The sequence below is a fragment of the Macrobrachium nipponense genome, chromosome 6 (genome assembly GCF_015104395.2).
Source record: "Macrobrachium nipponense isolate FS-2020 chromosome 6, ASM1510439v2, whole genome shotgun sequence".
Classification (NCBI taxonomy): domain Eukaryota; kingdom Metazoa; phylum Arthropoda; class Malacostraca; order Decapoda; family Palaemonidae; genus Macrobrachium; species Macrobrachium nipponense.
The window spans coordinates 96,285,771-96,309,002 of NC_061108.1; the positions used below are offsets into that span (position 1 = coordinate 96,285,771).

The 23,232-nt window shown below is 39.2% G+C and overlaps 1 protein-coding gene across 1 annotated transcript in view; it reads right to left on the bottom strand.

Moving 5' to 3' along the window:
• LOC135216384 (uncharacterized) overlaps positions 1-23,232 on the bottom strand; it is a 239,310-nt gene that overhangs the window by 69,588 nt on the left and 146,490 nt on the right. The window lies entirely within an intron of this gene.

The window sequence follows — 23,232 nt, forward strand, 5'->3', positions numbered from 1 at the left end:
TGAATACAAGTTTGTTTCACCATAACGCAATTCTGAGCGAATGCTCTTGCTTCTAGTTAGCATAAACGAATATCTATATACTTGACTTATATGAGACAAAGTTATTTTTCCTTATACAGCGTGTTTTTAGGTGGAAATATTTATTGAATATGTCTCGTTGTGAATGTGAACTACTATTTTTTTCGTTAACAGATTACGTTGGCGGCATGTTTATTGCGTAAAAAATTATGTGATTCCGTTCGCAATAATCCTTTATATCATCGTAATATGAACTTTACGTTATTTATCTTATAACGGCGTGAAACCAACAGTAAAATGTGTTCTTTCAAGCACAGTAGTTTTGATTAAAATGATTTTATCCCAATTTTATCTACAGTTGTGTGTGATGGCAGAGGCAGACGTTTACTGCAGTTTTATCCTTGTTGCTGATGTACGATAATAGTCATTAGCAGCTTGAACAGTTTTCTCAGCTTCAGTTATAACTAGGTTTAAATTTAACGGTATATTTCCCGATTGATCTTTAATCTATATTGATCTCTGATCTATAGCGAATAAAGTTATTACATTAAGATATCTCAGTTCTATTCTATACATAACGCCATTTATAACAAATACGGTAATGTTGCACTGTAGTACGATGATCGAAATACAAGCCAAACAGATGTTATCCAGTTCGGTTGTACTTGGAAAAAAAAAAAAAAAGTCATTTCTCGTTCGGTTGTTCATGGCTGTACACGTTCACGCAACGAGTATAACGTTAAAACCATACTTTCATCATTCTCTTTTGCTGTTATTGAACTTATGTAACTAGAAGATGGAAAAAGTTAGGCCATTGTAATTTGATCTCTCATAAAATCGGACTATCGTAAGACTAATGATCGTAACCTGTACACTGTATAAACTTTATTATATCTTTACATACTCTAGACACCCACATGTACTGTACAGTAAATTCTATAGTACTATACTGCATAAATATAATTTTACTTATTGCGCCGTTGTGGGATTACGGCGCCTTTGACTGGTCTAGAGTTTTGAAAGAAGGTGTGTGGCGGCCGTAGGCTTTAAAATCGCTCAGCGTCGAAAATCGCTTGGCGTCGGTGGCCAGGAACGGAACCCCTGCCGCTAACCGAGGGCCACCTGTATATATATATATATATATATATATATATATATATATATATATGTATATATATATATATATATACATATATATATATATATATAGTATATATATATATATATATATATATAATATATTATATATAGATATATAATATATACATATATATATATATATATATATATATATATATATATATATATATAATACATATATATATACAGTGGACCCCCGTATTCGCGTTCTCCAGATTCGCGGACTCACACATTCGCGGATTTCTCTGGGGAATGTTCCCCCGCATATTCGGCGGAAAATTTGCTGTATTTTTCTATGAGAAATATCCACAAATTCCTGTTTTTTTTTTGATGAATTTCATCATAAAATGCACTTTTTGTGATAAAACTATTAAAAAAAAACAAGAATGAAAATTTATTAGTGGTTTTTCTTGAGTTTTAACTAACAAAATAGACAGTTTTTTTAGCATTCAGAGGGGTTCCAAACATTCGCGGGTTCTAACTATTCACGGGGGGGGTCTGGTACGCATCCCCGTGAATACGGGGGGGACCCCACTGTGTATATATATATATATATATATATATACTATATATATATATATATATATATATATATATATATCTTTTAAACGAAATTAAAGTTACTGTAATTTCAATTAAGTTAGCTTAATACATTACCCATAAGAAATTAAATAAATGGTTGGTAAAAATATAGGAGTGTGTGAACATTACATAAGTACAACATAGTTCTCTCTTCTTTCCCCCTTCCGACCAACCAATCTATTTTTAGAGGTCTTCTCAACCACTTTTAAGAAATTCTTTATTCTGTCTCTTTCTCTTTGTTTCTTAAATTCCTTTGTATGAACAAACAGTGCTTTTTATTTGGACTAATACAACCAATAGTTATGTGACTGTATTAGGACACACATTTACAGTTCTAGAAGGTAAAGGTAAAAGTAGATCAATCTAAAATTATCTATCCTACTTCTAACAACAACAACAAGAGAGAGAGAGAGAGAGAGAGAGAGAGAGAGAGAGAGAGAGAGAGAGAGAGAGAGAGAGAGAGAATTACATAAAAAACCATTTATCGTTAATCTGGCAACACTCTCCCTCTTGTCACATTACTTGACATATTTGACAGCTCTGGACTTCCGAGCTTCTGTGGCATTAAAACGAAAGATGAGGGAAAGCATTCTTTATATGCATCATTTTGTTATTACATTTTATTATTATTATCATTATTGCATGCTGGAAGTAAACCCTCTACTAAACATGTCTTATTAAAAGTAATTGCTCCCTCAGCTGCATTAATTTTATATAGGTTCTTCTCTATTTTTCTAATTATTGTTTTCTCACTGTTGCTTAAACTGATGAGCAATGCACCAAAGGTTGGCATGTCTCAGAATGAGTAATTATCAAAGTCTATTTTTATTTTATTAAAATGCCCGATGCGGTAGTAAAATTTTCAGGGTAAATCCTGTAGAGTTTATCAAGGATAAAGTGCAATTCTATTCCTTTGGTGTTGCGACATTTCGTCTGGGACTTCAGACATCCTCTTAGGCGGAGGTGGGAGATGGGCTGAAGCGAGAGAGTAGTCCATCCGCTTATATAGTGGTGGTGCAGCTGCTTCCTTTTTATTGGCTAACGAATGGAGAGCTGCTTTATGATTGGCTGCCTGGCTGCAGGCTCAAACCAGTCCCCAAGTGCATGCTCAGCAGTCGTACCGATCTTCTCAGCTGCATGGCATCACACCGTGCTTCATTTGGATTAGTCAATGGCTGCGTGATGTCACTGCTGGTATTACTGATGGTATTTAAGTCGTTTTCGGTGTTATTTTCTTCTTGAATTGGGGAGTTTTCGGGCAGCGATATGGTGGTGTTTGCTGGCACTAGTGCGTTTCTTCGCATACAGGTCGGGAGCAAAAAGGCCTCCTGCATCATATCATGAAGGTGCTCTCCCTGTTACGAGGACGATGCTCAATTGCGGTGTGAATGGACGAGTGCACGAACAACGAACATTAGCAAGACGCCCACGTACCAGAGATGTCAGTGAGGAACCTGAAGCAGACACCCCTGGATCCCTCAACAATGGTTCCTCAGCCTTGATCATGACGACCCTGATGATGAATGAGGACCAATCGAATGAGGACCAACCAAATGAGGACCAACTCACCGAAAGTGACAACCTCCAGAGGGCATCATGCAAAAGCTGATCTCTCTCATCAGTGGCAAGCTGTAAGTCCCACAGTGCACCCAAGGCTACATCAATGTTACCAACTTCCAACCTTCTCCCGACCAAGACGCTTTGCTTAGACTAGGGCTTGACTGTCACTTCACATCTAAGCTAAAGCCACATGAGAAAAGACTTGAGATTTTACTCTTGACGCCCTCCAGCCCCTCCTGCTTGCCGAAGCCCTCACGGAGAAGGGGTCACACATCAGTGGCATCTTCACCCGAGAGATGAAGGAAGCAGCCAAGGAGTTGAAGGCCAAGGAAGACATCACTGTGCGCCGGGTAGACAAGACAGCCACTTAATAAAAACGAAGGAATACCATGAAAAGCTTGATGCCATCCTGTCCGACTCCTCAAAGTTCGAGCACCTCATACAGAACCCCACTGAAGACATTAAAAGGGATGCCAACCATGTTATCAGTACCATCAACGTGGCAACTAAACGCAATCAACCTTCCGCCCATCCAAGGGGACTTCAGCCTTGGTTACCTCTACAGGAACGTGAAAACCATAAGGAAGGTAACTCTCTCCACCTGATTATCAGTCAGACACCTGCCCCAACTTACGCCTTGGCCAAGCATCTCAACCAAATTTTTGCTCCCTATGTCCCGAGTTGCTATAGCCTAAATTCATCAGTGGAGTTCTTTGAAGGCGACTCCCCCAGAACTGGCATCATAGCGTCCCTCAACATAGAATCCCTCTTCACCAAGGTGCCCATCAATGAAACCACTGACATCATCTTGGATCACGTTTACCGGGACCCGTCGACGGCCCCACTCAATATCCCATAAGCCTCTTCTCATACTTTGCTAGACATCTGTGCTAAAAGGGTCCTCTTCTCGACCCACTGAGAACAGACATTCTGCCAGAAAGATGGCGTTGCCATGGGCTCTCCTCCGGGAGTCCTCTTTGCTAACTTCTATATGGGCACTGTGGAAGAGAGGGTCTGCCCAGAGTCAGCACCCCCGCAAATACGCCCATTACATAGACGATATCTTCGTGCAAGTCGACACCGAGGATGAGGTAAAAGCCCTTTGTCGCCAATTCCAGCAATGCAGCGTGCTAAACTACACAGTCGAGTTTAGCACCAACGATCAGCTCCCCTTCCCCGATGTCCTTATAACGAAGACAGAGACAGTCTCTGCACTTGTCTACACAAAGAAGACAAACTTAGGAATATGCTTCAATGGGGATAGCCAGTGCCCTGACAGGTTTAAGAGCACCACCATTAGGGCCTTTGTGAAAAGGGACCTCTCCCATTGTTCTACCTGGCAGGACACACACCTCAAGCTTGATAGAGCTTCGCAGATGCTCGTTAACAACGGGTATTCCAGTAAGCTCATCAACTGAGAAGTGCGCACCGCCCTCGAAAGTTAGTACGTACTCTAATGTGGAAGTAAATACACGACCCCGCCCCACTGAGAACATAAAGATATATCATAAGGACTTCATGCACTCTCAGTACCATGAGGTGGATAACTCAATGAGGAAGATCATCAAGGAGAACATCTTCCTCTCTGAAGAAGGCAAGATGGTGGATCTTATAATATACTACAAAAACAGGAAACAATGATTTAATCATGAAAAATAACACCTCACCACCATCATTCTATTGAATTGTTAAGACCAAAGGTTTGTTTGCGTATGAGCAACATAGTTTACCAATTCATATGCCCCGCCCGAGGATGTCCTGGGAAGTACATTGAAATGATTACAATGCATCTTGCGAAAAGAATCTCCTGCCACACCCAAGAAGGGGCCATCAAGAATCACGCCCTCCCGCCCACCGAGACACAATCTCTTGCGACTATTATCCGCAACACCAGGATAATAGGGAGAGCATCCGACCCTTGGCTTCTGTACCTTCTGGAGGTGCCATCTGTACCTTCTGGAGGCGCCATCTGTACCATCTGGAGGCATTACTCATCCAGGAGCAAAAGCCCTCCATGAATCAACGCAGAAGGCTTTTTTGCTCCCGACCTGTATGCGAAGAAATGCACCAGTACCGGTAAAACTACCATACATCAGTGCCTGAAAACGCCCCAATTCAAGAAGAAAATAACACTGAAAACAACTTTAATACCAGCAGTGATGTCACACAGCCACTGACCAATCAAAATGAAGCCCAGCGTGACGCCACGCTGCTGAGAAGATTGGCACGACTGCTGAGCATGCTCTCAGGGACTGTTTCAGCCCACAGCCAAGCAGCCAATCATAAAGCAGCTCGCCATTCATTGGCCAATGAAAAAGCAGTGGCATGAAGCCCCCCATTGCACTGCCACTATAAAAGCAGATGGACTCACCCTCTTACTTCAGTCCATCACCCACCTACGACTAAGAGGATGTCTGAAGTCCCAGACAAAACGTCGCAGCACCAAAGGAATAGAATTGCACTTTATCCTTGATATACTCTGCGGGATATACCCTGAAAATTCGACTGACGTCTCCGGCATTTTAATAAAATACAAAACAACTTTGATAACTACCTATTTTGAGACATGCCAACTTTCGGTGTGTTACTCACCAGTTTAAGCAACGATGAGAAAACAATAATTAGAAAAATAAAGAACCTACATAAAATTAATGCACCTGTGGCAGCAGCAATTACTTTTCACAAAACATATTATTATTAGTAGTATTACATATTATTATTTGAAAATATTAACCCTTAAACGCCAAAGAGGTAAAAAAAAAAAATGTCTCCCGTGTGCCGGAGACGTTTCAGTGTGAGCGCAGTAGCGGAAAAAATATTTTTTTCAAAAAATCACAGCGTGCTTAGTTTTCAAGATTAAGAGTTCATTTTTGGCTCCTTTTTTTGTCATTGCCTGAAGTTTAGTATACAACCATCAGAAATGAAAAAAATTATCATTATCATATATAAATAATGCAATATATGATAGCGCAAAAACAAAATTTCACATATAATTGTATTCAAATTGCGCTGTGCGCAAAACGGTTAAAGGTAAAAAGTTACTTTTTTTTCGTTGTAATTTACACTAAATTGCGATCAATTTGGTATATAACACATTGTAAAACGATAAAAGCAACACAGAGAAAATATTATCACAAAATAATGCATGAATTCGTAACGCGCGGACGTAAACAAATATTTTTTTTAAAAATTCACCATAAATCTAAATATTGTCCTAGAACTTTCCAATTTCTTTCAAAATGAAGACAAATGATTGAATATTACTATACTGTAAGAATATTAGCTTACAAATGCAGTTTTCGACCATATCTGAAGAGTTAAAGTTGACCAAATGTCAAATTTTTTTTATATATATTTTTTATATGCAATTATTTCGGAAATAAGAAAAGCTACAACTTTCAAATATTTTGCGTTTTATTCTACATGAAATTGCGCACATTTTCATATATAAAACTCTATGAAATGCCTAATATGAAACGGAGCAAATATTCCGAGAATGGGACTTACGCATTTCGGAGATTTGTGGCGGAGAATCCGCGCGCGGAGGGAAGGAAAGTTTTTATTTAAATTAACCATAAATTTAAATATTGTGCTAGAGACTTTGAATTTGTTTCACGATGAAGATAAATTACTGAATATTACTAGACTGTAAGAGTTTTATCTTACAATTGCGTTTTTCAACCATTTCGGTAGAGTCAAATTTGACCGAACGTGTGGTTTTTTTTTTTTTTTTTCTATTTATCGTGATTTATATGCAAATATTTCAAAAATGAGAAAAGAAAAGCTACAACCTTCAACTATTTTCTGTTGTATTATACATGAAATTGCGCACATTTTCATATATAAAACTTTATGTAACGGCTAATTTAAAATGGTGCAAACATTACCACAATCGCACGTATGATTTTTTCGGAAGAGTTACCGCGCGGACGTAAAGAAAATGTTATTTTTTTCATAAATTCACCATAAATCGAAATATTGTGCTAGAGACTTCCAATTGTTGCAAAATGAAGGTAAATGCTTGAAAATTACAAGAATATAAGCGTTTTAGCTTACAATTGCGTTTTTTGACCATTTCGGTAGAGTCAAAGTTGACCGAAGGTTGAAAATTTGTCACTTATCATTTTTTATATGAAAATATTTCAAAATTGATAAAAGCTACAACCATGGGTTGTTTTTAGATGTATTGTGCATGAAATTGCGCACATTTTCATATATAAAACTTTATGTGACGGCTAATTTAAAATGGTGCAAACATTACCACAATCGCATGTATGATTTTTTTCGGAAGAGTTACCGCGCGGACGTAAGGAAAAAGTTTTTTCATAAACATTCCACCATTAAATTCGAAATATTGTGCTAGAGACTTCCAATTCGTTGCAAAATTAAGGTAAATGACTTGAAATATTACTAAAATATAAGAGTTTTGTTAGCTTACAATTGCGATTTTTCGGACCATTTTCGGTAGAGTACAATAGTTGATCCCCGAAACGGTTAGAAAATTTTGGTTGGCCACTTATCCGTTATTTATATCGAACAACAAAATATCTCAAAACTGATAAAAGCTACAACCATGGGTTGTTTTTAGATGTATTGTGCATGAAATTGCGCACATTTTCATATATAAAACTTTATGTAACGGCTAATTTAAAATGGTGCAAACATTACCACAATCGCATGTATGATTTTTTTCGGAAGAGTTACCGCGCGGACGTAAGGAAAAAGTTTTTTCATAAATTCACCATAAATCGAAATATTGTGCTAGAGACTTCCAATTAGTTGCAAAATTAAGGTAAATGATTGAATATTACTAAAATATAATGGAGTTTTTTAGCTTTTTACAATTGCGTTTTTTTTCGGAACCCAATTTCGGTTAGAGTCAAAGTTTTTGGACCCGAACGGAAGGTGTGAAATTTTGGTGGCACTTATCGTTATTTTATATGAAAATATCTCAAAACGATAAAAGCTACAATCATGAGTATTTTTTTTTGTATTCTACATAAAAATGCACACATTTTCATATATAATACTCCATGTAACGGCTATTTTAAAATGGTAAAAAAATTATGTCAAAGTGACGAAATAATTTCAGAGATGTGTCACAGATACTTTTTTAGTGCGGCCAAGAAAGAAATTCGCGCTTGCGCGCTGCGTAACCAATTGTAAACAAAACAACACCTTGATCTGTGAACTCCCAGCATCCCCCAAGGGCGCGTGATTCAAGAGTTTTCGGCTGGTAGGCCTAAAAGTATTTTTCCGCTAATTTTTAAAATAACTCTTGTATGTCGACGTAAAATACGTCCAGTCGGCACCCGAGAGACAAAAAATGTTGACGTAAAATACGTCCAGTCGGCGTTTAAGGGTTAATACAGTAGTACCTCAGGATACGAAATTAATCCATTCCGAAGCGGCCTTCGTAACCTGATTTTTTCGTATCTTGAACCACATTTTTACATGTAAATTGCCAAATTCGTTCCAAGCCCTACAAAAACCCCACAGTAAATCTTATAATAAAGTTAAATTGACCAATAAACAATGAAATACAACAATTTGGACCATTCAATATCTAACATAACCTTTATTGTTGTACGTACCAGTAAATAAAGTGTATTAGTGTACATGGTACAAGAAATACTTTACGTACATGTACGTACATATGTAGTAAAATGTGGAACCTAACCTTACCTTTCGAGTGAGGTGATCTTTGAAAGTGACGACAGAGGAGGAGGACAAATGGCAGAAAACATGAACACTTAAATTTACGAAACACATTAAAAAATGGCAGAGAACATTAATACTAAACTTTACGAAACACATTAACAAATGGCAGAAAACGTTAACACTTCTTGATTATCTCCATCTTCGTTCTCCATAGAAAGCATCCTCCTCTTTCCGTGAACTTCAGCAACATTCTTGGGACCAATGGCTAATAACGTAAGTAATTAAGTTTACACACAACATGATACAGTAACTTACAGTACAACGAAAGCGAAATCACTAACACGAATTTGCGTTAACAAATGAAATACGTATATGTGAAGGAACGAATTCCACTGTTTACAATAATGCTGCCGCAAAAAATGGTCAAGGAACGCCTTTACATAGAGGCATGATGCTGACCAATAGGAGAGCATGATCTTGTGGCAGTGACTAGCATCAGGAACCAATGGGAGAGCAGGATGTTGGTGGCAAGTCTACTCAGTTGATGGCGTGTGAGTTTTAAAATTGTTCTCGGTGGTCCGGGCGAATCTTCGGACAATACAGTAACACCCTTTTATAACCTGAATTATTTTCGTATGCAGAGGCAAAAAAATCTTCATCTTTGCTTTCGTAACTTGAATTTTTCATAACTTGGGACTTTCGTATGTCGAGGTTCCACTGTAAACATATACAGGCAGTCCCCAGGTTACGACGGGTTCGGCTTACGACGTTCAGAGGTTAAGGAGCTTTTCAATTATATTCATCAGAAATTATTTCCAGGGTTACTATACATGTTCCAGGGATACAGTGCCTACAACGCTCATCTGGCAGAAGAAATATAACTCCAAAAATGCAAAATAATCAATATCTGAAGTTTTTTTAATGAAAAATGCAATAAAAATACAGTTTACATAGTTTTTAATGCACCCAAAGCATTAAAAGTAAGGTTTTCTTAGGATTTTTGACGATGTACTGGCTTACAACGATTTTCAGCTTACAATGCGTTTCAAGAACTGAACCCCCATCATTTAACCCCAGGGTCTGATTCTGACCGTGTAGTAAGTAGGAATATCTAGGATGTAACATAAAAATTCTCTCATCTCAGTAAGAGAGAGGTAGAGAAGAGTTGTTTTTATTTGAAAGTGAAATGGAAAGGTTTTTCTTTAAAATACTATCATGAATTTTGTAATTACAGTTATATTATTATTATTATTATTATTATTATTATCATTTCAAAATATTAATAAACATAGTACATACTACGTACAGGTACCAAAAAATTCTCTCATCTCAGTAAATGAGAGAGAGAGAAATTACTATTTTTATTATTTAATATTAATTAATTTACACAAAAGCTTGAAAACTTATAAATTACATAAAAAAATTGAACAAACACCTTTGCAGGGTTCCTCCAGGAATTGAAAATGCTGCCTTTGCGTGTTTGTGAAATACTCGCATATGATAATTAGTTAGGTTCCAATGACAAGTTTGTGCTATTGTGAATTCGTGCAACTCGAGTTGTGTAAGACTGAGGTATTACTGTATTTTTAAGACAGAGAGAGAGAGAGAGAGAGAGAGAGAGAGAGAGAGAGAGAGAGAGAGAGAGAGAGAGAGAATCATAACTTGTTAAGTCATTCTGGGGCCTACGATTTGCATTAGTCAATCATTAAAATATATTTACAGTAGACCCCCCCCCCCCCAAATTCGCGGGCTAGGTGATTCACTGTATTGTACATGGAACCTATCTAATTATTTGCAGGAAAACTAACCTATTCGGAGATTTTTTCGTACAGCAATATCCTGTACTATTTTCAATGACCAAACGCTGTACTATATGTACACGTACATTTTATGATAAAATAATCATTAACGGTACTAATTTTCAAATATTAATTAAGTTTAATATGATTAAATAATAACATTAAATAACAGAGATGAGGGAATTTTTATGCATATGTAATAAGAATTTTTATTTATTTTGTATCATAAATAAATGATTTACTAATTTTCTAACATTATTAATATTAATGTAAACACAGCAAAATATCAAATCATTCAGGAAAATATAGTGAATTAGTAAAATTTTAGTTCAATAAATTCTTTTCCTTGATCTTTTTCTGTCAACAACTTAAGGAGAGAGATGAAGGCATAACAACTTGACTTATTGACATGAAAGTTTTAACACCTGGCTGAAGAGTCTCTCTCTCTCTCTCTCTCTCTCTCTCTCTCTCTCTCTCTCTCTCTCTCTCTCTCTCTCTCTCTCTCTCTCTCTCTGAGATGATTTTTATGCATACGTATATTACATGTACGTATACCATGTTAATGTTTTGTATACATACTGTAGTTTTACAGATAAATGTGATGTTACTTTGTTATTAATTTTTTCACATTTTCCATGCTATAATTAAAACATTTCTGGGCTCAGCCATGTCGCTCCGTGAAATATGTCTCCTTTAACACGATTTCTAGTAAAATATTGCTATAATACCAGAGAACTGCTAAATTGGACATGTCAGAAGCCTCTGACTCGCTCACCTATATAAAAGGTGTCGGTATAAAACTGGGGCGAAGTTAAACACTACCACAGCAACCCCTCCAATTAGCCTTTTCCTCATCAAAAGACCCTAAATACGGGAAGCCGACCCATAGGTCACACCTAGCTACCCCGTTGAAGGCGTCTGTGATGACATACTTATCGATAGCCATCTCGTGTTTGCACACTCGTGTAAAGCTATCTGTTCTTTTTTATTCTTTTGTGTTATTCCTCGTTATGGATCGTCAATCTGCCTCTTCACCCAAGTTAAGTACAGTAGTACCTCAAGATACGAATGGCTCTACTTACAAAAAACTCAAGATACGAAAGCCAATGCAAAATATTTTACTGCTCTACATACAAAAAGTTTTCAAGATACGAAAGGTTGTTGCTGTAAAGTCCCGAGATTCGCCCGGACCACCGAGAACAATTTTAAAACTCCCGCGCCACCAACTGAGTAAACTCACCACCATCCTCCCTCTCTCCCATTGGTTCCTGATGCTAGTCACCCCATAAGGTCCTGCTCTCCTATTGGTCAGCATCTACCCCTTGTGCTTCAAGTATTCTATTGGTAAAAGGATGCTGTAAATTGAAAAACTTTTTCATGCAATACATTTAATAAAAAAAAAAAACATTAGGTAAAGATAGAATAAAGAATAGAAATGAATGGTTATTATACTGTTTGGTAGTTTCAGTAGTTGAAGAGAGATAATGAAAATTTATGGCTTACTGTGTAAAGTGATTGCATGTCGATCGTTCGATACTCGTAAGTGCTGGATGTAAACAGACGTTTGGAGGCTTTTTTATTGTTTGTTTATTATAGTTAATGGTTACTTAATAATTATTTGAAATGAGTACATGCAATACATTTAATAAAAAAATTGTAAATTAGATATCATAAACTATAAAATAAATCAGGCTGCCAACAAATACGTATTTTTAGAATTCTTTTGTTCTTTGTTTTATTTATTAGGTTACGTATATATATGTTTCATTATAGCTGTCAGTAACTCGGTATCTCCATTAGGTAAAGATAGAATAAAGAATAAAAATGAATGGTTATTATACTGTTTGGTAGTTTCATTAGTTGAAGAGAGATACTAATGACAATTTATGGCTTACTGTGTGCTAGGAAAAATGATTGCTTGGCGCTCGTTCGATACTCGTAAGACGGGTAAGAGCTGAATGTAAAACAATCGATTGGAAGGTGTTTGTTTTTGTTTGTTTGTGTATTATAGTTAATGATTAATTAATAATTATTTGAAATGAGTACATACTGATTATTTATACATTTTATTGGCATATTCTAAGCTTTTAGCTCTTAGGTTTAGATGTCAGAATCATAGACTAGGCTACAGTAGCAACCGCTAACATAGGCTAGGCTTATTGCTAGGGGACATATGCTAAAATCCTAATATATGCAGTAAAAGTGGGGTTGAACATTACATGCAGTTGAATATTACTCAAGTATGTACAGTATTTTGCCTTTTTGGAGTCATATTTCTTCTGTCGGATCGGCGTCGTAACCCTAGAACATGTGTTTTAGGCCTGGGAAATATAATTTACTGGGTGTTTTTGGAGGGGTCTTAGAACGGATTAGCCATTTTTACATGTAAAATGTGGTTCCAAGATACGAAAAACTCATAATACGAAGGCCGCCTCGGAACGGATTAATTTCGTATCTCGAGGTACCACTGTACTGGTTCCGCATTTTTCAATATTTAGGGAGTGAATTTGCCTTTCGTTTTGCCTTTATTTAGGGTTTTGTTAGGCGTCACTTTACCGTAGCGGGCGGCGGCGAGTCGCCATTACGGCGTACCCTTGTATTGTACCGGTTTCGAGTGGGCTTCCTTCCTGCTTGTAACATGTGATATTTCAGTACATATTTTATTTATGCCTTGGGTGGCAGTTTTAAGTCGATCCAATTTTTGTTTATGTTTTTGTTATTTTCATTATTTTCATGTTTTTCACGGGGGTCTTCATTTGAACACGTTTCTTTGTTACGTGCTTCGCCGTATATCCACCGTTATCCATTTTATTTTTAAGTTTGGTATATTTCATTCAGATATTTTTCCCTTTTTTCTTTTCGTCTGCCTGCCGTTTCTTATCGTTTTTTCAGTAGGCAAGTTAGGATTTCCCCTTTTGTGCCCACCGTTATCGGGTGGCCTTCATAGCGGTTTTATATTTTACGAGATTTTATTTTCATAATCCCCCCCCTCCCCCCGTGTTAAAGCATGATTTTCTTTTAGCTTTAAGTAATTGATTTTATTTTGTCTATGTATATGTTGGATGTTATGTGCGTTTTCCTCGTGATCCTTTATTCGCGGGGATACGGTGGTCATATGATCGTCACCCCATCAGTCCTCCCTTCCTCCCGCTCACGTGGGGCCCCCAGTAGTTAGGTGCTCCTCTCGCTCAGGTTGTCGCTGACGACCGATTCCAATCAGCGGAGGGGGGGTGTAGAGGGATCCCAATCAGTGGAGGGGGGGTGTAGAGGGTCCTCCAGGACCTTAGATTGGTGGGTGTCGCTTCTCAGCCGACCTCCTCCGGAGTTGATGGTTGCTCTGCGTATTCAGCCTCAGTTTCCGTGGATTTGTTGCGCTCTGCTTCTTTCAGCTCTCGGAGCTTACATCCATCCGCCTAAAACATTCCCTTCCCGCATAAGGCGGGTTTAGATTCCGGCTTCTCCGGTAGTCGTTGAGGGCTATGTTTACGGAAGTTACTCTTCCGTGGGCGGAGATAATATATTTGTTATTTTAGTTTTCATCTTTCATTTTTTAATTTTTATTTTCTTTTCGTTTTGCCACAGAACTTGAGAGTTCATGTGGCCGTCCCAGGGATACTTCATGTACCCCCCCCCCCCACCCCCCCCCCCGGGTCATACAGTTCTGGTTGTTTTATTTCTTACACAGTTCCCGAGGACGTAAATATATATATATTTTATATTTTTTCAGTTTGGAATACTCCGGCATATTAATCAACATATATAAGCATAATGTTCAAAGAATTTACTCGAAATTGACACATTCCTTGCATTACAGGCGGAGCAGTCTGTTAAGGATGCTGCACTCTCACCCTCACCCTAAGATCTGGGTTGGAGGTTTTGGACGGAACGTAGGGAAGGCTAAGCCGTATATTCTATCTCAAGATATGGCAGCTTTGATCTTCCCAGCCGGGAAATCTGCCGGATACGTTGACCCAAAAGTCGCAGCACCAATTATCAAATCAATTCAAGATTCAGTTATGGAACAGCAAGAGGCAGAGTTGCCGGACCTTGGTTTGGAAGGAGTCTCACTTGAAGTGGATGAGGATTTGCCCGTTACACTAGATATGGGTACAGGTAACAGTGTTAATGAGGCTAGCTTAGTTGGTCACCGGGGTCTTTCCTCGAGTGAATCTGATTCTTCCTCTCCCTCTACTTCCAATTCCTTCATGGGTTTCACAGGAGGATTGCCCCCTTCCAGGTCGCATTCCATCTCTGTGATTCCTAAATTAACCCTCTTACGCCGACTGGACGTATTTTACGTCGACATTTTTTGTCTCCCGTGTGCTGACTGGACGTATTTTACGTCGACTTACAAAAGTTTTTTTTTAAATTCGTGGAAAAATACTTATAGGCCTACCAGCCTAAAACTTTTGAATCACGCACCTTGGGGGATGCTGGGAGTTCACAGATCAAGGTGTTGTTTTGTTTACAATCGTTACGCAGGCGTGCAAGCGCGAATTTCTTTCTTGCCGCACTAAAAAGTATCTGTGACACATCTCGGAAATTATTTTGTCACTTTGACTAATTTTTGTACCATTGTAAATTAGCCGTTACATGAAGTATTATATATGAAAATGTGCGCATTTTTATGTAGAATACAACAATAAAATACTCATGATTGTAGCTTTTATCAGTTCTGAGATATTTTCATATAAATAACAATAATTGCCAAAATTTCAACCTTCGGTCAACTTTGACTCTACCGAAATGGTCAAAAAACGCAATTGTAAGCTAAAACTCTTATATTTTAGTAATATTCAATCATTTACCTTAATTTTGCAACTAATTGAAAGTCTCTAGCACAATATTTCGATTTATGGTGAATTTATGAAAAATCTTTTTCCTTACGCCCGCGCGGTAACTTCCGAAAAAAATCATACATGCGATTGTGGTAATGTTTGCACCATTTTAAAATTAGCCGTTATATAAAGTTTTATATATGGAAATGTGCGCAATTTCATGCACAATACAACTAAAAACAACCCATGGTTGTAGCTTTTATCAGCTTTGAGATATTTTCATATAAATAATGATAATTGCCAAAATTTCAACCTTCAGTCAACTTTGACTACCGAAATGGTCGAAAAACGCAATTGTAAGCTAAAACGCTTATATTCTAGTAATATTCAAGCTTTTACCTTTATTTTGCAACAAATTGGAAGTCTCTAGCACAATATTTCAATTTATAGTGAATTTATGAAAAAAAATAACATTTTCTTTACGTCCGCGCGGTAACTCTTCCGAAAAAATCATACGTGCGATTGTGGTAATGTTTGCACCATTTTAAATTAGCCGTTACATAAAGCTTTATATATGAAAATGTGCGCAATTTCATGTAGAATACAACAAAAAATAATTGAAGGTTGTAGCTTTTCTCATTTTTGAAATATTTGCATATATAAATCACGATAAATAGAAAAAAAGCCACGTTCGGTCAACTTTACTCTACCGAAATGGTTGAAAAATGCAATTGCAAGCTAAAACTCTTACAGTCTAGTAATATTCAGTCATTTATCTTCATCTTGAAATAAATTCGAAGTCTCTAGCAAAATATTTAGATTTATGGTGAATTTATAAAAAAATCTTTCCTTCACTCCGCGCGCGGATTCTCCGCCACAAATCTCCGAAATGCGTATGTCCCATTCTCGGAATATTTTCTCAGTTTCATATTAGGCATTTCATAGAGTTTTATATATGAAAATGTGCGCAATTTTATGTAGAATAAAACGAAAAATATTTGAAGGTTGTAGCTTTTCTTATTTCTGAAATAATTGCATATAAATATATATATATAAAAAAATTCGACATTCGGTCAATTTTAACTTGTCAGATATGGTCGAAAACTGCAATTGTAAGCTAATACTCTTACAGTATAGTAATATTCAATCATTTGTCTTCATTTTGAAAGAAATTGGAAGTCTCTAGGACAATATTTAGATTTATGGTGAATTTTTGAAAAAAATATTTGTTTACGTCCGCGCGTTACGAACTCATGCATTATTTTGTTATAATATTTTCTGTGTTGCTTTTATCGTTTTACAATGGGTTGTATACCAAAATGATCGCAATTTAGTGGACATTACAACGAAAAAAAAGTAACTTGTTACCTTTAACCGTTTTGCGCACAGTGCAATTTGAATACAATTATATATGAAATTTCGTTTTTGCGCTATCATATATCGCATTATTTATATATGATAATGATAATTTTTTTCATTTCTGATGGTTGCATACTAAACTACAGCCAATGACAAAAAAAGGAGCCAAAAATGAACTCTTAATCTTGAAAACTAAGCACGCTGTGATTTTTTGAAAAAAATATTTTTACCACTTCCTCGCTCACTCTGAAACACCTCCGGCACACGGGAGACAATTTTTTTTTTTACCGCTTCGGCGTAAGAGGGTTAAAGAGCAAACCTTCGGGTAAAACCTTGCTTAAAGGCAAATCAGAGACAAAGCCAAGGCCTGGACAGGTGCCAGGGGTTCATACACATATTAAACCTAGGCTGAAGTCTCTTTCTAAGTCTTCAAATCCAAGGTCTCAAGGAGGGAATTCTTCCCATTGCCCCACAAGTCCCATTCCATCAACGTCTAGGGATCGGATACCTCATAAGGTACCGCAGGGGGGCAGGAAGATTCCCCTTTAGTCGGCCAAGACCTGTTCAACACGAATATTTTAAATCAGGTCAGTAGCCTTGGTAGCTTAGTAAGTTCAGTTGCAGCAAGGTTTGAAGAAGTGTTTAAGAGATTAGGTGCACAGGACTCCCTGATTGCAGGTCTCAGACAGGAGTTGGCAGTTCCGGCACCTCCTAGTAACTTGGTGCAAGGTCAGAGAGCATGCCTGACGGGTCCACGCTCCCTCCGTTCCACCCTGGTAATCCTTGGAGGGTGGCGAACTTCGCTCCGTTTGTCAACGGGATGTTGACTATAGAAGGTTGTGGTACACGTAGACTCGAGGATTTCGAGTTCTTACCCGAAGGGTTACAGCCACCATTTATAGGTTATGTTAGGCTTACGGAGGCAGCTCTGATTAGAGAGGATAAGGTCCCCAAGGAGACTGTAATCCTTTCTAGAGATCAGGCTCAGCAAGCATGGATACGGAGCCTAGAAGAGTGGAACTGCTCATATACTAGGGTAACAGCATTTAAAAGCCCTTTCACGATGTTTACGACTGATGACGGGAACCCCTTACCTTTTACATCAAAGGTAGCAGAACTTACCCTTCAGGCAGTGACTCGGGAAGAGCCCATGCCCCAGCTTAGGGAGACAAATCCCACATCATTGCTACTCCCAGGTAGGGAGGATTTGTGGGAGGATTTGCCGGCTACATTCTCGGTAGGCAAGCTTAAGCCAGACTGTGCAATCACCTTGTTTAGTGAGCGCCTCCCTGGGCTGTCAGACGCACTGATCCAAGCCGAATTTGATGCTAGGACACATCTCGCAAGGTCTCTTAACTCCCTAGTGATGACGGAGACGGCGGCTCTGGAGTACGCTCAGGAGCCGCTGTTTATGGTCATTGCGAAGTCGTTACTTTTGGGCATGCAATGTGACTTGTACGACTTTGTGGTTGCTAGGAGAAATTGCAGGAAGCATGTTCTATCTGAGGCTACCATTAGGCACGAACCCAACAAGCTTCTGGCTTCCTCAATCTGGGGTGCAGATCTCTTCCCAGCTTCGGCAGTATACGAGGTTCAGAACGAGGCATCACGTCTTAATCAAAGCATCAGGTTGAGTTGGGGCATTCCTTTCAAAAGGAAATTAAGAGTCTTCTTCCTCCAGTTTTAGGGCTAGGAAGAGGCAAAGGAGGTTCCAACCTTTCCAAGTTCTGCAACAGCATCCTGTGCTACAAGCTGTACCAATTCAGCAAGTACCCCAGCCTTCGACTTCTAAGGCTCAGCCTCAGCAACAGCATCAATTTGTCTTCCTTTCGCCGTCGACTAACCAACAGGTTCCCCCACAGTATTCAGTGTCGCCTGCCTTTAACCCGGTCTATGAAAGTCGGGCATTTCAACCTTTTACCAGGGTTGCTAGGGGTGGCAGGGCTAGAGGCTCCTTTCGTCAGCGTGGACGAACCAGAGCCCAAGGGCGAGCTAGAGGTGCCAGGTCAGGAAGAGGAACCCGACCCTCATCATCTCAATGAAGTTTCTCTGGTAGGAGGCAGGCTGTACCTCTTTCGACATCGCTGGGGGTTCAGCAGTTGGGCGAAAAGCATAGTATCCAGGGGCCTAGGCTGGAGTTGGATCAAGGGTCCTCCTCCACCCATCACCTTCTATCAGGAACCAACGCAAGAGTTGATGGATTACTCCAGGGACCTTCTCCAGAAGGGAGCAGTCTCCAGGACAAGGAATTTGAAATTTCAGGGTCGTCTATTCAGTGTCCCAAAGAAAGGGACCGACAAAAGGAGGGTGATCTTAGACTTGTCCCGTTTAAACTTGTACATTCGTTGCGACAAGTTCAAAATGCTGACCATCTCTCAGGTACGGACCTTACTTCCCCATGGGGCCGTCACCACCTCCATAGATCTTACAGACGCCTATTATCATGTCCCGATAGCTCGGCACTTCCGACCATTCCTGGGCTTCAAACTAGGGAAAGAAGCCTACTCCTTCAAGGTGATGCCCTTCGGGCTGAATATAGCCCCAAGGGTTTTCACGAAACTGGCGGAGGCAGTGGTGCAGGAGCTAAGGTCTCAGGGTATATTGGTGGTGACATACCTAGACGACTGGCTAATCTGGGAGATGGACAAAGACAAGTGTATGAAAGTCACGGACAAGGTCATGTCTTTCCTGGAATATATAGGGTTCAAGAACAACAGGGCCAAGTCCCGGTTGACCACAGAGTCCAAGTTCCAGTGGCTAGGTATCCATTGGGACTTGGATTCACACACTTTTTCCATTCCATCAGGGAAGAGGAAGGAGATTGCCAAGGCAACAAGACAATTCTTAAAATGCAAAGACTTCGAGAAGGAATCAGGAGAGGATCCTAGGCTCGCTCCAGTTTGCCTCAGTCACAGACGTTCTGTTGAAAGCCAAGCTCAAGGACATCAATCGAGTTTGGCATTCAAAGGCCAATGCCAAGTGTCGGGACAAGATCGCCCGGATACCTCTGATTCTCAGGAAACGTCTGCGTCCATGGGCAAAGGCCGCAAACCTAGCCAAAGAGTTACCGTTGCGGTTCCCTCCCCCGTCCCTAGTGGTGCATACGGACGCATCACTGACAGGTTGGGGAGGTTATTCACAGCACAAGAAGGTTCAGGGAACTTGGTCACCTCAGTTCCAAAAGCTTCACATCAACATCCTGGAAGCTATGGCAGTGTTTCTGACCTTAAAGAAGCTCCGTCCTCTGAAGAAGACTCATATCAGGTTGATCCTCGACAATGCGGTAGTGGTACACTGTATAAACAGAGGTGGTTCAAAGTCAAGTCATGTGAACCACGTGATGATAGCAATTTTTTCTCTAGCAGCCAAGAACACCTGGCATCTATCGGCTACCCATCTGGCAGGAGTCCACAATGTAGTGGCAGACGCACTGTCCCGATCAGTCCCCCTGGAGTCAGAATGGTCACTGGACCAGGAATCCTTCAAGAGGGTTTGCAGGACAGTACCGGGTCTGGAAGTAGATCTGTTCGCTACAGAGGCAAACTACAAGCTGCCTTGTTACGTAGCCCCAAATCTGGACCCTCTGGCATACGCTACGGACGCCCTGAGTATAGATTGGAACCAGTGGAGGAAGGTTTATTTATTCCCTCCAGTGAACCTTCTCCTGAAGGTGCTGCACAAGTTGAGATCCTTCAAAGGTCAGGTGGCTCTCATAGCTCCTCACTGGCCCAAGAGCAATTGGTTTCCCCTTCACCTGCAGCTAGGTCTTCGTCCTCACCCTCTCCCGGACTTGAGGTTGTCGCAACAAGTTCAAACGAGGACTGTGTTCGATTCCTCAGGTCTTCACAAAACCCGAACTTTATGGATTTCATGAAGTTTGCAGGTAGGAGAGTAGGGGACATTGATCCACAGAACATTTTGTTCTTGGAGTCAGACAAAAGAGAATCTACACTTCGCCAGTATGATTCAGTAGTTAAGAAATTGTCTACATTTCTCAGGGAATCAAATATCAAAGTAATGACAATGAACGTGGCTATAACCTTCTTCAGGACTTTATTCGAACAAGGCTTGGCAGCTGCCACAATAACAACCACTAAGTCAGCTCTGAAAAAGATTTTTCTTCTCGGGTTTGGTATAAATCTAACTGAGTCTTATTTCACCTCAATCCCAAGGGCATGTGCACGCCTGCGGCCCATTCACAGGCCATCATCAGTGTCATGGTTTCTTAACGATGTTCTCAGGTTAGCCTCTAAATGTTAGAATTATCTAACTCAAATCAATTATAAGGCAAGTCTTTATACTTCAACTTACCTGCACCATTATCCAGAACAATTTCTTCTTGGATTCGAATTTTAAATCCTTTAATTAATTCACTTTTTTCGGCAGAAAAAGAACACCCGTTCTTCTGTCCGACAGGTACCACAAGACTCTCGACTCTCGACTCCTTGTCGGATCAAAAACTGTCAACAACTCCGTTTTCTTTCCTTTTGTCCGAAACTCTCAAACAACATTGAAATATAAAGATGGGAAAGCAAAACTGTTTCCTCATAAGGAATACATTTAACATTAAATTAATTAATTCAAATAGAATACGAAAAGGGGAAAGTTAAGAATTTACATTTAATATTAACAAACGGCAATCATTCAGTTTACTTTCCGTCCATAAATGAACACCAGAAATGGGGACAAAAGGTAAGAAACAAACGAACTGGTCAATTCGACTATTCTCCCACAAATGAAATTACCATTCTCCAATCAACTATTTCTATATAAAACAGACAACTTCAAATGTGATTACCAAACCCTTTTGCGTAAGACACTGTTTTTATTAAGTCTGGCTTCAGGTGCCTGGATATCGGAGCTGTCATCTTTATCTAGAGACCAAGGGCATATAGAATTCCTTTCCTCGGGTGACGTGTTGCTTTCGCCAAATAAAGAATTTCTGGCTAAGAATGAGGACCGGTAAGGTGGTCCCCATGGAAGATTGTTCCGCTTCCGCAGGATCCATCTTTATGTCCTGTTAAAACTCTTAAGGACTATTTATCTAGAACATCTACCTATTCCGAAGGCCCCCTTTTCATTAGGAACGGTGGTGGTACCATATTTCTAAAGGGCATTAGGCAGCAGATTTTGTATTTTACCAAGAAAGCCAGTCCAGGGTCATTTCCCAAGGTGCATGACATTCGGGCTATAGCAACTTCTGTAAATTTCTTCAAATATAAGAACTTTGATGATCTGAAGAAGTATACTGGTTGGAAGTCGCCCTCGGTTTTCAAAAAGCATTACCTTAAGGCTTTGGAGGATCTTAAATATCATGCAATAGCTGTAGGGAGACCAGTGTCTCCTGCTACAACATCAATATAGTACTGTCCTTGTGTCATATGAATCTTTTCCATTATGCCAGCCTCATTAACATTCTACCTACCTCAGCAAATGTCTTTGTTATTAGAATTGGTGTATTATGTTACATTTATACAAATTATGTGGTAATTATTTTATTATGTGGGTATTTTGTTGCCACATGTTTTTGCTATATGGTGTATTTTATAAATAATAAATTATATTTTTCCAATTCTAGACTGTTTTTTTATTTCTTTAACCCTATTTAGTTCAAATTAATATTGTATTTCATTTCAGCTTGGTGTTTCTCTGGTACAATTTCACGGAGCGACACGGCTGAGCCCAGAAAAGGGATTTTGACATAGGAAAAATTTATTTCTGGGCGAGGAAGCCGTGTCGCCCAGTGAAATCCCCCCTGGTTCCCCCCCCCCTCCCCTTGCTGTGCACCAAGCTTCAATGCTATCAATAAGTATGACGTCACAGACGCCTTCAACGGGGTAGCTAGGTGTGACCTATGGGTCGGCTCCCTGTATTTAGGGTCTTTTGATGAGGAAAAGGCTAATTGGAGGGGTTGCTGTGGTAGTGTTTAACACTCGCCCCAGTTTTATACCTACACCTTTTATATAGGTGAGTGAGTCAGAGGCTTCTGATATGTCCAATTTAGCAGTTCTCTGGTATTATAGCAATATTTTACTAGAAATAGTGCTAAAGGAGACATATTTCACTGGGCAACACGGCTTCCTCGCCCAGAAATAGATTTTTCCTACGTCAAAATCCCTTTTATGCACTTCTACGTATAGTAAATTGTGTAAAGTTTTGAAAGAATACATATCGAAAGATAGAAAATGTTGCCCACTTGGTGGTCAAATAAAATACCGCTATGAAGGATGCATACTGAAAAATTCTCTCTCTCTCTCTCTCTCTCCAAAGGATACTCATAGAATGTGAGAGATGGATGGATGTATAGGTAGAAAGAGAGTGTGGTTGATAGAGAG